The 18246-nt window shown below is 39.9% G+C and overlaps 1 protein-coding gene across 2 annotated transcripts in view; it reads right to left on the minus strand.

The window, feature by feature from the left end:
* Positions 1-17839, minus strand: part of LOC146005263 (LIM domain only protein 3-like) — a 223790-nt gene extending 205951 nt beyond the window's left edge. For both annotated transcript variants that reach the window (XM_083144368.1, XM_083144377.1), the window contains exon 1: positions 17705-17839. The gene's annotated coding sequence lies outside the window, so the exon portion shown is untranslated. The remainder of the gene's footprint in view (positions 1-17704) is intronic.
* Between the last annotated feature and the right edge of the window lie 407 nt (positions 17840-18246).

The raw sequence follows: 18246 nt of genomic DNA on the forward strand, positions 1-18246 counted from the left end.
AAATCATTCATCATTGTATCTCCTTTTGCAATTAATGGTAACCTCTCAAAAAATATCAGGGAAATTCTCATCCAGAATTCACTCTAATTTTCCATGATTTTTAAAAATTTTACAGCCACTTTAAAATAATTTTCAGACCACTGGACCACTTTAGCATGATAATAAGTAGGGACATTGAATTTTTGCGATGCGCAAAATCGCGAAATGTGAAAAAAGTATGCAATTTTGAACATTTTGCACGTAACTACACCCCCAATGATGAAATATGCATGAGTTTTATTCGCGAAGTAATGTGAAATGTGTGCTTTTCCACGAAATGAACGCTTTTTCGTGAAATATCATCAAATTAAGTAGAAAACACCCAAAAACCGGCAATCGAGGTTGTGTGCGCAAACTGTCGATTTGTAACGAAACGTTTGCTTAAAGTTTCCTACCACTTGCAGCTGAAGAACGTTTTCTAACTTCCATCACATCAGGAAGACGCTGCAAATTGGGATTTCCCATGAACATAATCTCCGTTCGAAAACTTCGCTCCCTGTCAAGCTGCATTCCTTTCTTCCCCCGAATATGCATTTTAGAAATGAAGTGATTTTTTCTTGATGTTTTCTTTTTGGTTGGACAGCTAAGTACTTGTGTATGTGTAAAGTATATAAAAATGAAGAAATAGTTTATCAATTTATAGCTCTTTTGTATGTTGTTTCCTCTCATGAAAAAGTGTGTGCCAATTTTTTTTTTCCACCGCTGGTATATACCGCTCATCTAACATTTTATTTACTGCTCTCCTCAGTTTTTATTTACCATAAATTTGTGTCCCTAATAATAAGTAATTATATGCCATTCAAATGAAACATGTGTATTGAACGCTGTTGAAATTAAACGAACAGAAGTATTAAAAAAATATGGGAAAACGTCAACCAAAAGTTGATTATAGAAAAACGTGAAACTACAGTAAGAAAATAGTTTTTCTCTTCCAGATCACCTCAAATTTCTTGTCAGTGGAAAACCTTGTGGTATTTTAAGCCGTTATTTCAAATAAAAATCGTTTAATTTTTTATCAAAAGTAGAGACGAAATTTCGCGTTTCGGAAAGCACACCAAATTTTTCCCGTGAGTGTAGTTTTTAACTAAGAAAATCCACTCTTAGTTCTCAGAACAAAAATCCCACACTCCTACATACATATTCCCTGCTGCAGGACGTCCATGTTGTCACTGTTTCATAGTAAAATGATAGAGGAATAACTCGCTCAGGTTATACCGTAATATTTAACGAACCGCACAGAATCTGTTCAGCAAGCGAACCGCCACAATTGGCGCATTTGCTGCTCCTGCACGTTTGGTTAATATATGCTTACATGTTGACAGAAACATCTGTTATTTAGTGTTTTGTGACACGACAACACGCGCGACAAATGCGTGTGTAGCCTCTATGAATATGTAACAGCTTGTTTACACTGCCACATATGTTTCCTGGCTGTTAGGGGGTCTGAGCGTATGCGATGTTTGTGTTCCGGCCTTCACACTAACACGCTTCCCCCTTTTCGCCCCCTTAACTCGTCGTCGCCTGATGAGCCGTTGTTTGAATACATCCATATCAGCGACGAATTAGACTTCCCCGTCTTTCATCTAGGCTATGTTTATGCTTCCTTTAGGATGGAATAGAATTTATTACTTCCGGTAAACGGCCCATCACACTCTGCACAACTTTACTTTTCCCCATCCAAACAGTGGCATGCGTTTCAATTTATGGTCTATGAAATAGCGAAATATGTGACATAAGATTTGTCGTCCTAATATATCAGTACATATGTACAGTCAACGGCAATAAAAATGGGACACCTAGATCATTAAAGACTCGCTTCCCTGCAAGGCGTTGTGTGTGCTGCCTAACTCTACGGCGGTGGTAATGTTTCCATTGAAAATTTGGTTATTAAAATCAACTTAACGCCGTAGAGATCAGCAACACACAGAGTTCCCTTGCAGGGAACAGAGTATTTCAGGATCTAGGTGTCCAATTTTTATTGCCGGTGACTGTACATCCGTGATATCTGCTTAAGAAGACCCTTCTCTATAGACTCACAGTGTTTCCGGACTAGATTAAATGAACACAGTCCTATAGTAAGCAATGAAAGTACTGGGAACCAAGGTTTGAAAGGTGTAAAGTAAGCAATGAAGCTACTGTAAACCAAGGCTTGAAAGCTGCAGAAGTAAGCAATGAAGAGCACTTTAAACCAGGGTTGGAAATCTTGAAATCTTTAGAAGTAAGCAGTAAATGTACTGGGAACCGAGCTTGGAAAGCTGTAGAAATAAGCAATAAAGGCACTGAGAAACAAGGTTTCAAAGCTGCAGAAGTAAGTAATGAAGGCACTGGAAACCAAGGTTGGAACGCTGTAGAAGTAAGCAATGAAGGCACTGGAAACCAAGGTTTGAAAGGTGCAAAAGTAAGCAATGAAGGCCAAGGTTGGAAAGCTGTAGAAGTAAGCAATGAAGGCACTGGAAACCAAGGCTTGAAAGCTGTATAAGTAAACAATGAAGGGCACTCTAAACCAGGGTTGGAAATCTTGAAATCTGTAGAAGTAAGCAGTAAATGTACTGGGAACCAAGCTTGGAAAGCTGTAGAAGTAAGCAATAAAGGCACTGAGAAACAAGGTTTCAAAGCTGCAGAAGTAAGCAATGAAGGCACTGGGAATCAAGGTTTGAAAGCTGTATAAGTAAGCAATAAAGGCACTAGGAACCAAGGTTTGAAAGCTGTAGAAGAAACTTTGGAAAGTGAAAGATACCTGAATTCTAGTTTTCTGTAGAACTTCAAGTGCTTGCATGCAAGGACCAGTAATCAGTGACAGTATTTTTTGGAATTAAAAAAAAAACAACTTAGAGAATATGTTTCATAGCAACGTGTAGACAAAGCGAAGAATCAAACTTTACATAAGCCAACACGTAATAGTCCGTAAATGTGCGCAGAATGAAAGTTATTACAATCAAACTAAACAGTAGTAGTCTGTAGAATGTGCAGAAAGAAGACTTAATTGAGCAAAGACAGTAAAAGTGTGTAGAATGGAAATTTCTTTAAGCCAAGGTTCAGAAGTCAGTGAAAGTATGCAGAATGAAAACTTACTTGAATCGAAGATCGTTTGTTAGTGCAAGTATATTTTTGAAGAATATACAGGGTGTCCGAGAAGTTCCCGTACTCCCACTTGCGTTGAAAATTGGCCGGTATTCGATTTCTTGAACGATTTTAATTTTCGTAGGTTGACATCAGCGTTGTGGGACATCAGCTCTTCGAAGGTCACATGTAAACGCTCCCTTAAATTCGTATGCTAGTTGTTGCGTCCTGGGTTAAGTGAGCGAACATAGTTAGAGGGAGATTATTTCCGTAACATCTTTGGCATTATGCATTTGAAGCTTCTGAACGAGTCACAACTCTCGAAGCAGCCAATTAACCAAACGAGCCGCTGACGTCATCTCAACCCAGAACCTATCGCTAGGCCCGTTACTCAGGTTCTACACGCCCACTAGGCTCGCTAGACAGACTCGCGCAGTCCACTGGAGAAGTTCCGAAAGTAATTCGACTCTACAGTGCTGAGGAACGGCTGACGCGTGTGGTTATGCAAGAACGACCTTACTGTAACGTAATGGAAAGTTCGCAAGTATGTTATAATGTAAAAAAATACGATACATACGTTATAATAAATAAATATGTCATATCTAGAGGTAATAACACTATGTAATAGAATCTAGGTGTGCAGGGACTTCTCGATCGGACACCTTGTATGTTTATGAAACCCTCCTACTTAGGGAAAGTAACTTTGCAGACTACTAAATTGCATTTGAAAAGTGTTTATAACGGGAAACTCTGGAGCTAGCGAACGAAAGCAAATCTCTGCGCAAGTAGCGACTCGAGAGGGCTCGACCAATGAACACGTGAGAGGGAACGGGATTGCGTGGAAGGGAAAAAGTGACTGCAGCTGCCAGCCTTTCGCTCCGACCACTCGCTTTCTCCCCTTCTCTACCTTTATGGGCAGCTTTGCTCCAGAGATTCCCGGGATAGAGTACAATGAGCTCGTAATAATGAAAAAAATAAATTTTCTTTGAAGTAAGGACATAGCAGCAGATCGAATTCCTTTTTGAGCCGAGGCACTGGTAGTCGGTGAAAGTGATTTTGGAAATTGAAGAATTCCGGGAGCCGACGGACAAGCTGTTCTAATGACGTCCTGCTGAAATCTCAAACCTGCAGCCCATTTCCTCAGCTGACAGACTCCAGGAACTTTACAGGAAGTGAAAAGCACAGCTGAACCCTCCTCCTCCCCCCTAACCCCTCTCTCTCCACCTCAGTATTTGATTGCCGTGGTAACAAAGTCCTACCAAACCCACTTGCATCCTTCTCTGTGTGCGTACCTCAGTTAAATTGGGTCTGTTCTGCCTCTTTGCTTGATTAGCTTAGCTCAAGTAGCACCCTCCCACACCGCTGCGGGCCGACTACAATAATTACAGTCAGCCCCTCCCCTCCCCTAACAATCCTTTGTCCTTTTCCCCTGCGCCTCTTAAACTAGATTTCTCTGAGTAGAACCGGAAAAAAAAAGAACGGGGAGAGGGAAAACTTGGCTTGTTGCAACTGTCATATAGCAACTTGGATTTCTAGTCTCATTACTCATACCGACAACCCCCCTCCCCTTGCCCTTGAATTCTCCCCACTCTCTCTCTCTCTCTCTCTCTCTCTAAGTCGCCTGTTTTCCGCTAATTATTGCCATACCCGGGTAGAGGAAGGAGACTGGAAGTTGGGAGTGGGACATCGGTGTGGAAAGGGTTCTGGAGGGGGGGGGGGGTTGGCGAGGGGGCTATCGGCACTCATTACTGGTCCGTGCCTCGGTGTTCGCGAACTCATGATAAAGCGGCCAGCCGCACTCCATCTGTAATTAGAGTTGCCTAGCTATCGGTTCTGGAAGCAAGCGGGAAAATGAAATGGTAATTACAAAAGAGATTTAATGTTGACACTACGTCCTCCTCCTCTTCTCTCTCCACTTCGGCCCGTTCTCAGAGCACGTGACCCACCCCTTATAGAGAGAGGGAGACGGAGAGAGAAAAAAAAGCCAGCTACCGTTAACCAAACATTCTAGCCGCCCCATCGGTACGTAAGCTGCAGAAGTGTATGCATAGCGGAAAAGAGAGGGTGAAAAAAAGGGGGGAGGAAAGAAAAACGGAAGAAGAAAAGAAGAGAGAGAACAGCCCCCTCTCATTTTAGGACCCTCCCCCCGCCGGAAAAAAGCTTGCTTTGTGCGAACGAGGGATGTAAATTAGACTAAATTAAATCGAAATATGGAAAATATCCACCATTCTTGCGCGATCTAATTAAGATACGGTGAAATACATGTTCCATTTCTGCGGGAAACGGGGTATGATGGAAGTCCCACCCCCTCTTCCCGCCTCCACCCCCCGCCGGTTCCTCAGTATGGGATCCACGGTAATGGTACACAATCCCTCACAATGCCCGCCATCACCCAATAACCCGCACCCTTATCCCGCAGCCCTTTTTCGTATTATGCAGACGGGAGGGTCTCCGCTTTTAATGAGAAATTTTCACTTCGATAATTTTTCCATTAACTTTGCTGTAACCTCTATTAGCAGGGAGCAATGCGAGCAGTCTCACCCGCGAAGCTATTTAGATAGCGGAAACCCAATACCCGAGGAAACACGCTATGAAATGTTTGGGAAAATATCAATTAAGGGTGTCAGTGTGTGTGAGGATAGGCGTCAAAAGAAATTTCATCAAGGCCGAGTAGATGGCGTTATTCAGGCCTGGCTCGGTCGGGGGAGGATGGAGGGGGGAGAGGGGGCTGGTGGTCAGGAAGGGGGGGGGCGGAGGGTGCTCTGCTGGTGCTGTCTCCAGTTGTTCCTTCTCGCTTCATCTGAGGAGCAGGAGATGCGACATCCACTACAGCCTCTCTCGCCGGGAAACCTTTTTTTTCTGCCATCAGTGTTGCAATCCCGTGCCTCTATTTTCCAACTGATATCTGCTCACGACTTAGTGGTCAGTTGTATAGATGTTCGTCTCGACATGATATCATGAATACCCGTATCACCAGCGATCAGGTGGCCTATACTATAGCCTATAAAATAAATTGTGTGAGATTATGAAATATTACCAATGAGTACAATTCAGCTGCTATGGCGAAGCTATACCCTATCCCCGGAATCTGTGGAGCAAGGCCGCGCATAGCGGCAGAGAAGGGGGAATCGAGGGGGCAAAGCGAAGCGGTACATGCTGCTGCAAAGGTTGCAGTCGCTTTTCGCCTTCCACGCAATCCCGTTCCCTCTCACGTGTTCGAGCTACTACTTCCGCAGAGACTTGTTTTCGGTCGCTTGCTCCATAGATACCCAGGACAGAGTATAGGAATCTTAAGTTTCTAATCCAGGGTAAGCACTGGGTTTGTTCCTTCGTCCATCTCATCAATTCACCAAACATCGTCGAGATTATCCTGGAGTAGTATGAAAGCCACGCACAATAGCCAGAATTACAGAACAAATAAAGCAATTGCTGCAATGCTTTTGAATAACTTGTTTGAAAATACTAAATGGAGATGTACAGCTAGGTAAGCAAGTTAGTAACCTAAAACGGAAGATGTGTGGAAAGTCTTACTCACAAAATTTGGACGCTTTGACTACATTCTTAGCTTCCAATTAACAAATGTGCCTTATTTGGTCATGTATAATGAATATGTAACTACGTATTTTGTGCTGTTCTCAGAATAATTCAGTCACCTCGTAGCCCGATCAATAAGGGGTTGACTCACGATCTCGTCATCAAATATTCCGGGTTCGATTCTCGACCTTTGATTTGCTGTTCCTTTGTGAGTATCCCTTCATCAAAGTTAATCATCCATCCTCAATGTTAATATTGGCCTAAATAGGCAGAAAAGAATCGTAAAATATGGAAAGTACAAAACAATACAAACAATTTCTCACAAACGTAGGAGGAACCGGGAGATTGGGGGCAAATATTAATAATTTTTTAACACACTAAACAAACTGTAGAAATGTAAGTGCATATTTATCTGCTAGTACAATTCACTTAGAATGACGAACACACTTTTTTTCTTTTTGTCCAGAAATAAAATATTCTTATTTCTGAGACATCCTTTACTTGAAGTAAAGCGGATCAACACTTCGCGATTCAGTGCTGCCTTCGAATTACGTGTATAGTTCTAACAAACACACTAAACGGAGGCATGTTCAATCTGGATGTTATGGAATATTTATATGTATTTGAATGTTGTACTTTAGCTATTTTATGCTGCTTTTCTATCGCTCACAAGTTAATCGTTGGAGCATGAACTGATAAAGTAGATAGGGAAAAAGAAACACATACAATTATGTATACATGACTTACCAGGAACTAGAACCCATATGTATATCGCAAACGGTCAGGTGAGAGTTCATCAGCAAAACAATTCAACAATACTGACGTAAGGGAGAAAGAATCTCCTCGTATGTTGTGTTTAAATAGTGTCGAATATGATTCTCCAAACAACAGAAAGCTCTGTATGGCATTGCTCCCCAATTCTTTGAACAGAAAACATGTATTAGAGACTGTTTTCTTTTAGCCAATTACAGAACAAGAGTTTTTCAAGAAATTAAATAAAAATGTATTTCACAATTTCATATGAAAGGTGCAATATAAGTGACGGAATTCATGCGTGATAATGATTACAGGAACGCAGCTGTGGAACCCCACTTGAGAGCTTCTTAGCAATATAAATACAAGTGTGGGTACGTTGCTCACAGAGTCTCAAATCAAACTTCTCTGTGAAATTATGATTGTAGACTGAGGTAACTGTAGTCTATTTTCTTCAGAAACAAATATGTAGTGAGGGACTGAAAAATGAAAAATAAGAATATAAGAAATAGGGCTCAAACACTTAAATGAGACACCAAACTTCTGCAATTTTTTTCTTTTTTCTTATCAAAAAGGACGCTAGATCAGAATTTCAAACCCAATATCCAACCTAAGTAGTAGTGATCTTCGGTTCATTGGAAAACTATACTATTATCATATATGCTATGTGCTCCCTAGCATTGTCTTCATTATATATTGTAGACATGTTGTAAATTAAGGGTATGAATAGGCGACGTTAAACTGGACCAATCAATAACCCACCAGGTTACTGGACAGTTTAATTTCTTACCTACGTGATCCAATCACACGAAGAGTGAAAATATTTTAATACTTGCTACTGTAATATATGCATTCTTTCTTATAATTTTCCAATATCTCCATGCATTTTCATAACACATATTCAAGTATGCAAGAGTTCATTCTCACGCAACACGAGGGAAATGAACATCCATGTATGTCCGATAATTTTTTGTGATAAGTAGTATATATGACGTTTCTGTATGACATTTATGAACGGATATCGTATAGATCTTAGATCCTATATAACTATCGGAATTATACTGTACGCATCCTAAATTTATGGAGGCTTTCATAACTAGGAATCTCCACGGAAAAAGACAGTTATTCGATCGAAAAGGGCCGCCCTCATGACCTAGTTCATTCAATGGCCTCGCAACCGAAGGTTCCAGGATCGAGTCCGACGCCAAGATGTTTCTATCTGACTTCATACATTTCAATTAATCATTATTCATCCTCATCGTGGCGTTCTGTATAAAAATGCATAAAAGCAACGTAAAATAAGCAAAAGACAAATCTTGTTTTCCACCAGTTTTTCACAGAAAATATTCCAACATCCCCCCCTCACCCCACAACGATTTTGTTTCCTGGTTTCTCCTGTCATCTTGTTGTCCTTATTTTTCTTCGTTGGAAATACATTGGCAACTGACATTGGAATACGTGTGTCGTGCTCAAAAATTATTTGCTAATAAAAAACTTATCTTACAAAGTAAGTTTCATCAAGATATCATGTACGTTTCAAATTTTATTTAAAAAATCCCCCTGCTAATATATTATATAATTACTGTAAATCATGATTTTTTAGAACATCATGTAATGAATATCATTTCTGATATTGAATATGGTCCGAAAATACTATAACAAATATAATATAGGAGTTATGGTGTCGTTATTTTCCTTAGTTTACCAAAAATGATTTAGTAGATAATAAAGAATAGGAACTTCACCAGATCCAAAGATAAAATGTAGGAGCAAACAATCAGTAAAATAAAAATAGAAACAGGGTGGTCAAAATTCCACGAACTTTTCAGTTTTCGAGAAGAACTTTGTAAAATAGAAGATAGACACACATACATACATACATACCAAAATACATAAATACATACACACACACATATAAGGTAAATATAAAACTATCCTCTGCATGGTGCAACATGCCATGGAAGCGTATGGGAGGTGGAGGTACGGTCTCACACATGCACGATCTCGACTATGTGATCAGCACCACTCCGGCCGCCTTTACTCCTCCATGGTGACTCCGGATATTCATTTATTAGAGGATGGGTGAATTTCAGAGCCACTCCAAAGAGGAATATTCCTGGAAAAATACCCACCCAATATCACCCACCCGGGATGTCACGTATGGTAGTCAGGATTACCGCTGCTAATCTCACATGACATTTATCGTTGGTTTAGAAAGCAACAAAGTCCAGAACGTGACCAGTTTGCAGGTAATTTTACGAGAACTCCATGAAGAATCTTTTTCTCCTCTTTCTCTCTCTCTCGGATTTCCCAAGCTAAATGATCATCTTGAAGAACGTACACCTTTTACCTCGGACCGTGACAAAATATTCTGAAGCACCTTCTGCAATCAGCAGCAAGGGAGGACTAACTAAATGGGAGGCATTAAACAATTCCATCTTCCTAAAGTCTCCCGTCCATTCCCTTTCCCTTCCTGCCTGTCCTCCCAACTAGGAAATCTCCCTGAATTGACTGTCACTTGAATTGTCACGTCACTCCGGCTGGCAGACAGGATGACACTCAGAGCGAGTCAATCGCCTGTTCCGGTGCTGCCATCCACCCAGTGGAATTCGCCTAAATCATATGGGGTCTGTATATGTGAAAGTGACTGTAATATTTAAGTTTTTATATATGATCAGTGCTCCAGTAGAAAATGAACCTGGACTCACTTGAAGTTCATAGCAAGGTTTTGGGATATCACAATAATGTTTTTTGAGCGTCAAATTCGTGGCAAACTTAGGAATGGGAATTGGCCCCCCTTCTCATAAAAATATGAGAAATAATCTTCCAAAACAGCAGTTGTATTTCCAGGAATTGTAATTCATAAAATAATTTTTGAAAACTATAAAAGAACTAAACAATTTTAAATGTGAAACAAAAATATTAACTTAATTTGACCTCTCACAAAAGGCATGTACGTATGTATGTCTATGGTATCTAGACACCTGCAGCACTCACTGCACACACCATTGTGGTATTTACTTTACGTTTGCCGCTTGTAACAGCACCTACCTGTGATTTTCCTTTCTTTGCTACAATTTTTTGTGGACGTTCCTGGACTGTGGTGAAACCTCACTCATCCATGTTGACTGACTCAACCGCGGTAAGCTGTAAAAGCAAACAAACCATACCTTCTACTACACACGTTCAAACCTTAGTCCACATTATTGTATGCTGCTATAGTCATTTGCAATTCCATCTCTGTCCACAGCCCATACTTTCCCCGGTCCAATTTGGGAAACACGTGGTGGTCCAACTTAGGCAATTATACCCCGTTAATAAAAATATGACTGTACACGAACATACGCAACTAAACCACAGTTTTACCACATGTAGTTAATGATTGATGAATGACACTTTTATAATATACTACAGGGCATTTGATTACTTACCCCTAGTCTACACAAGAGCTTAAGATCCGATGCACAATAATTGCAACACGAACAATGGAAACACAATAACAGCACTCCTACTACGCCAACCCGTAGTGCCAACTCACCTGTTTCAAATACTGGTCTATAGACAAAATCAAAGGCGGTTCAACTTAAGCAACGGTCCAATTTCGGCAACTCTCCCCTACTAATTAATTATGCTGTACCAAACGATAAAGGCATTGCTACCAAAGACTGGGACTAAGACCGAGATGGACTTTAAAATATCGAGCGACACCACACCCTTCAAGACTTGTTGCCGAGAACGAGACAATCCTCTACAAAATCGAGACGAGACCGCAACTCAGTGTCCGAGAACTCTTGGTTTCGTTCGAGACTTTGGTAAACTGTAATGTGTGATGTTTGAAAAACAAAATTACTTCACCTTGAGACTTATTCAGACATAACAAACGTATATCTACCTGAGTTCTTATAGATAGGCCATATAATATCTTTATTGTAATTGCGAATGTAATATATTAGTGACAATTGTAATATTGTGTACCGTCGTTGCATAATTCATGATAAAATACGTTTTTCAACGGTTCGTAGCGTCGAAACGAGGTGTCATCCCTCTGAAAGTTTGTGTGGTGACACTTTGCATGTGGGTATGTATGTGTGCTAGATTGCCTATACTATAGTTCCACCAAGGCATTTGAAACCCTGGCATGAGAGCAGTGTCGCTAGTTAAAGTCACGGAAGCCTGTAGTTCTCACATTTTCCGAGGTTTCAGAAGTCTTGGCGCTACTAATATATTTCGAGGCTCGAGACAACTTGCCCTTCGAGCCCGAACCGAGAATGAGACAGGTATATATAACTCGAGACCTAACAGTTAATTAGAAGGGAGACAATAGAGTAAATTCATCAGTATAACTATTGTAAGCTCGAACATTTTTTTGGCACTTACATACACACACTCCCATCGCTCTATAGTTTGTTGAAAGTTGATTTAAAACCAAATATTAGATACTATATTTAGTGTTATGAATGATCTTAGGGTACCTAAACATCGAACTGCTATAAATGTTCCAAGAGCAAAGAATGTTTTCCTCATGAATCAAGTATATGATATATTTTCATTAAGATACACTCAGGCCCGGATTTAGGAGGACTTAGGGGGCTACAGTTCGGGGCCTCCATGTGTAAAGGTATATCAACCTAGCAAAATATCGTTTTGAAAAGAGCCAAGAAATTAGAAAAACCAGATATTTTAAATATGGGAAAAATATAGATAATATAATTAACCATATGACATAATTGTGCCATTGTATATTGGGTAGGGAGAGGGAATCACGATAATATTGGCTTCAGATCTCCACATTTATAAATCCTGACCTGCTCAGTGACGTTCCCAGTATTAAAGCGGGTTAGATGTAGGGAAGAAATGCATTATTCTTGCAGTCAGTCCTATATTTTGCCATATTTTCTCCAATTGTAGTTTTTTTCATTCTCAGGCAAGTTAGGCCAAGGGGCCATTATTGCCCGCCTCTGTATGAATTCTACTCAGGGTTGAATTTGAATGAGACTATGAGGATTACTAGTTACTGGATTAGCCGTTGCTCATTTTTTGGCACTTTGCCTTTTGGGGGGAGGGGGAGCAAATTCATATGAAATTTATATACTACTAGGATGCTTCAGAAGATGTTACTGGAATCCCCTGTCCTTACTGGAAATTTTTCAAATACCACCCTGATTGCTCTTTAGCTTCTGTGCAAAATAACTAGCCCTACTTTACTTTTAGAAAGATGCATTTAATTTTGGTAACATTTTCATAGAGCGATCGGTTCATCCGTATAGTATTCGATGGATTATCATTTGCATTCGCACTGTTTGTTTCGAATTATTATCTGTAACGGATACCAAGCATGAATTTGAGTGACGAAAAATTAAAATCACCTTGAAAGTATCACGTATTCCTGATCATCCATAATACCTGTAGCTTGTGGTAACATTTTTGACTTTTATGAACAATGAAAATTGAACAAAATCCCACCAATAACCACGTCGAGTTATATGAGAAGGTTTCACAATTCGAAAATGTGATTCATGGTTTGTAATACATAGATAAACATACTACAAGGCTGCCCTTGAACAGAATGGCGAAGCTGATTAAAATAAAAATATGTCATATTCGAGATCAAAATGTATGTGTGTATTTGCTTTGCTTTGGGACAATGGATGTAAACACATTAGTGTTGAGCCCATTGTAATTGGTGGAGGCATACAAGAAAATGTACGTACAATATGCTTGCTATATTTTGCTGTCAATGCCACGGAAAATAATTACCTTTGTAGTATGTTTGTTTCTTTCTTCCCATCCCCCCTCGTCCTCTCCACATATTTCTCTCAGCATGTTTTCATCTCATCTTCAGATTGTGACAAGTCATACAAGTTGTGACAAAGTTCTTACAATTTCTCTGTGTAACTGTACGCCACTTGAAATATTTCTCTGCTCTTAGTGAAGTAAAAGAGTGGACCATGGTTTGATATAAGGATTGACCATTTCGGTGAATTCTTTGCAGGTGAACGAAGCTGTGGCGCCTGTACCTTCAGGGCAATCCTCTGTGAACTTTGTGTTCTGTCCTATTATGTTTGTGATTGTCCCTTCTTCAATTTCATCTAATCATCGTGCATCCTCATCGTCCCAATTAGCTCAAAGTATCAGAAAAACGCCCTTAATTTTTAAAAAAACTCAAAATCAACAATATTCCGAAGGCACGTTTCAGTTTTTCATATCACACTTTGTTCAAGTTGTTGATCCAGTATTATAATTATAGTTAAAATGGACTTCAAGTTAACTTTTTCTATATGAAATATACCTGAGTTTGTTTCAACCAGTTGAATTGCGACACAAAACACACACAATATAACGCAACCTAGATTTTGATCTCCTCCTCTAGAAAACTTTCTTATAGCGCTCATGGTAGTTAGTATAAATATATAGGTTGGATATATATAGGTTTATCTAGAATACCATAAACACTGTGGAACTTAAAATAATTTCTGATTGCTTGTAATAAACATCTATTTATCTTATTTATTTACTAATGGCCCACATCTCCTACTGGAGTTTATAGCCACTGCATTTTTAAAAAAATATCATTACTATAAATATTTCTTTACATAAGTTAATATACACATTCTGACCAACTTCTAGTTGGTTATATCTGACAATTTTTCTTCTTCTGTCATACCATTAGTTAACATCTTCTAGCAAAACCATACAATATCGATATTGTGCTATTTGTAGGAGAGAAAAATAAGGCAGGTATAGATAATGGGAAGTGGACTTTGTTTCTTATAATGCCATGATATAAGTATTATTTCCAGCTGGTTCTCTAATGGAGGACATTTTATGAATATATGTAACCTGGTTTGATATTGTGCTCCGCAGTTACAAGGGGTTAAGGTTGTTATTCCTAACCGTTACATATCCCTTAGTTTGTGTTAGTGATTTTTTCAAGTTACACTGATCGAGGTAGCCAGGCAGGAAACAGTAAGAAATGTGTTAACTTCAGCGCCACCTCAGCGAAAAGCATTTGCCAGTTATTGAAGAGAAAAGTGGGCTGATATGTAAAGTAGGCGTAGCTTAAATTTCCAGGATGGAAGTCGAATCTGAAACACGACAGTCGAAGTATAGCTTGGAAAGGGGTTGGTCGAGACAGTCGTTTTGGAGTTTGGAGAGAGAAGAGTTGGATTTAGATTTGGGGAAACGGCAGGGAGTTTTAGTATTGAAAGTCAGTCGAACTGGACAATGGAAAAGTGAACGTGAGTTTAAGAACTTTATTTGGGAGTGAAGTGCCGAGACGCTGAGAGACAATTAAGAGACTAACACCAGAAAGTGAGTAAGAGTGTATTTGGAGACTCTTTGATCTACGCTTCGAGAACGAGGCATGCAAACCTTGCCTTTGCAGTCCTTAGGTCATTATAACCAAATACAAATGAGTTGCCATTCTTTTAAAGGTTCAATAGGTTAAGTTACTTAGGTACCTCCTCCAGCAGATGCAGCGAAGCGAGTCCATCCGAGCTACCAGTTACCCCCCCCCCCAAATGGTAAGAGCTACATTTATCTAAGGGCTCCTGGTTCGATCCCTGAACCTTTAAGGTTCACAGCACACACCAAAAGTATGTCTCGATACGTAACCTTGAAAATGGAGCATTCAGTTGAACATGTTCTCTTTTCATTACAAAGACTATTGCTTCTCTTTGTAATCTAATCTAATTTGACCTGGCTGTGAGTACAATTTATATGTTGTAGTAATGATTAATGTTTGCGTACATGATTCATTCCATTCAATTTTTAATTTACTATATTTAACCAATAATTACCATAGACATACATGTGTATCAATACAGTTTACGTTATGAACTTGTTTTCTGTACATGACATATTAAGTAGTACCTTGCAAAATAAATAAATCTTGCCATACAAATTCTTTGTTATCTTGTATGATGTGCTTAATACGTATGTATCTCTTCTGACAGTGTATATTACTATACGTTCTACTCCTTGTATAATACTTAATGAGCATTGATCAGCACATGTGAACTATTATTTAGAAGATGCAATGTGTTCTTAATCAGTATTCATAATGCATGAGACAACAGACAGTATAAATGAAATAAATTAAAAACTATTTATATTATACTGAGGCTAAATGAAGACTTGGCATCATCTCGTTTTCGGTTATCTAAATTCCAGTCTTGTTCTCATGTAGCATTAGTACAGTTTCATTCCTTAAAAAGTATAGCATGTAGAAGACATAAGATAAATAACGAGGAACAATTTGTCTGCTGTTATACCTTAGCCACTGTACATCAGAAACCAAAATGTGTCAAATACGTTGACTCCAGTAACACATTGAAGTGCATAAACTACTAGTGTAGTATTTTTGATGCATCAAAATACGCTGAGGAATGCATCCAAGGATACTTTTATCAGCTCCTGCTTCGCGTGATGGACTATAAATGCATCAATTGAACAGAGCAGACAGAACCGTTTCAACTTTGTCAGCGGATGAACCAGAGTTCTGGGTGCCCTAGACTAAAAATCACTGTTCCCAAGTGCCATTTCTACATCCGCCACTGGCTCGTCTCAATTTTACAGAGGTCTGTTTCGAATTTTTCTTTATGTAGATTGTAATTATTCTCTCGTTTCCAGAGGCAAAACCAGTTGATTTGGTAGATTTAAACGGTCACACTGAGTTGATACATAAACTTCTTCAGAACTCGAAAATAACACTGGGTACTGACTATACAGACTTGATTTTTTTAAAATCATACCCTGATTCTTTCTCACATATATCGTTCGCCCCATTCTGGTTAACATTTTTGTTCCTTGAATGACGATCATTGACAACTCGGTCGAGTTCGGTAGCGAAATAGAAAAGGGGGGAGGGGGGGCAAAGCAACTTCACGATGAATAGGAACGAAATTTACACGTAGCGGCGGCAGATTTTTGCCTTCTGCCCCCTCTCTTACCCTCTCGTTCCTCAGGCCCTGAGCTTTACCAGTTCGTTTACAGAGGGAAAAGAGGAGTGGAGAGAAGGAACGAAGGGAGGGGAAAAAAAGGAAGGGAGAAAAAAAAGTGGCGCTTTGGAGCGAGCTGACAGCTTCCAATCAGCATTTATCTGAGCAACAATCTACACCACATTCAGGACGGTAACTGGTCCAATCTCCAGCCTGATTAAAAACATTCCCGTATAACCACCAGGGACTTTACGGGGGAATCTTTCTGCCGGTGCAATCACAACCAACAATCAGGGGACGAGGGGTGAGAGAATAGTCTTAATTTCTACTCTCTGCAGAAATTGAATCTACCCCTCCCACCCTTCTTTCCTCCCCGCCGCTACTCTTTTTGCACCGTCCTTGCAACCCCTTTCCCGAACCCACGAAAAGCCTCGCTCTATTACGGGAGGATTTTTGATTTATGTCGTGGAAAAAAAAAGTAGGGGGACGCGATCTGAAAAGTTTAACGCGAAGTGGAGGGGGGAAATATAGAAAGCCACATCAATGCGTCTAAAAAGAAAAACTGCGCTTGTTGTCCGATGCTCGCCGCTTCATTTAAAAAAAGAAAACTCGTTTCCTCCTTTGTTGTTTTTTCATTAAGACAATTTACATATCATCTTTTCAGAGAAGGTTCGGAAAGAGAAGAATCTAGAACTAGCTAGGACAAGTTTTTGGTCCTGTTCTGCTGAAAGATTCCACGAATTTTGATCTAGTTACCTAATGTGATTGGATTTTGGCGCCAAGTAGCACACAATACCAAGAAAAAACCTAACCTGACTGAACACCTAACGAGATTGTGCATTTTATTTGCTCTTTGACACAAGCAAAGACGATAAGTATTACAAGATTGCAGCAAAATTCTGGTGTGGGAAGCATGGGGACAAGTGAGACGTTTCCCTAATAATAGAAAATAGTGTTTTACATGTGCATCAGTGTATTTTACACTATATTGTCATCAACAATGACACATATGAGTAGATATCGTATTTCAGTTAGCAATTAGAAACTTCTCGTCGAACTGTAAAAGTGTCTGTAGTTTATTGTTGAAACAGTCACGTCTTTGCTTTGTTTTTGTTAGTAGTAACGAAAGTTAGACGACTTCTCTACGTTTCTGGCACGTGAATTGCCCAACGTTGAATGAACACTGAGTTTTGCTCTATATGGATGTTACCAACCGGTCATTCTCTGTGAGAACCTAGTACAACAATGTATTTCCTTTGCACACATGTTTCCACAATTCAGCAGAAACTATAACACGGTCCAACGAGCGAGGACAGAGGTAATTATAGTATACAATGAAAGTACGAACTAGACATAAACGAAAGAATGTCGCTACTTACCGTCCACTGAGGGAGCCGCAGATGGACCAGAAAAGGCTTGAAAACACAGTCGAGTGTTGTTCCTACGCTGACGTAAGTTCGTCGCCACCAAGCGAGAAACAAACCCTCACCGCTCGACACTCAGATCTACACTACGCTCCGTTTCCCATCCGACCGCGGTGGAGGCAATCTCTTACCCTTCCCCCGACTCTCATTCGCTTAATCGATTATAGCGCCTCCACACGACGGCTCGACGAACTACAGGAGATGCGTTGTTGCTATATTAGCCGGGGTTGCCAGGAACACTGTTTTTGTCGGCAAGTTCAGAAATTACCGATGAGCGTGTATAGTCGACGCACTAAATCGAAACTCCCAGGGAGTTCTTCGTACTTTCAACAAGGGGTAAACTGAACGGTCTGAAGCTTACAAACGAGCATTTTGCTAATATGATGCGTACTGAAGGAGTTTAGATGACGTATCAACACGCTGCAGGTTTAAATCTCGCTGCGTGAGATCTTGGTGGCGCAGATGTTTTGGTGGTATCCCTCTGCCACTCGTGTGAA

This window comes from Lepisma saccharinum, chromosome 1 (genome assembly GCF_977018435.1).
Source record: "Lepisma saccharinum chromosome 1, izLepSacc3.1, whole genome shotgun sequence".
NCBI lineage: Eukaryota > Metazoa > Arthropoda > Insecta > Zygentoma > Lepismatidae > Lepisma > Lepisma saccharinum.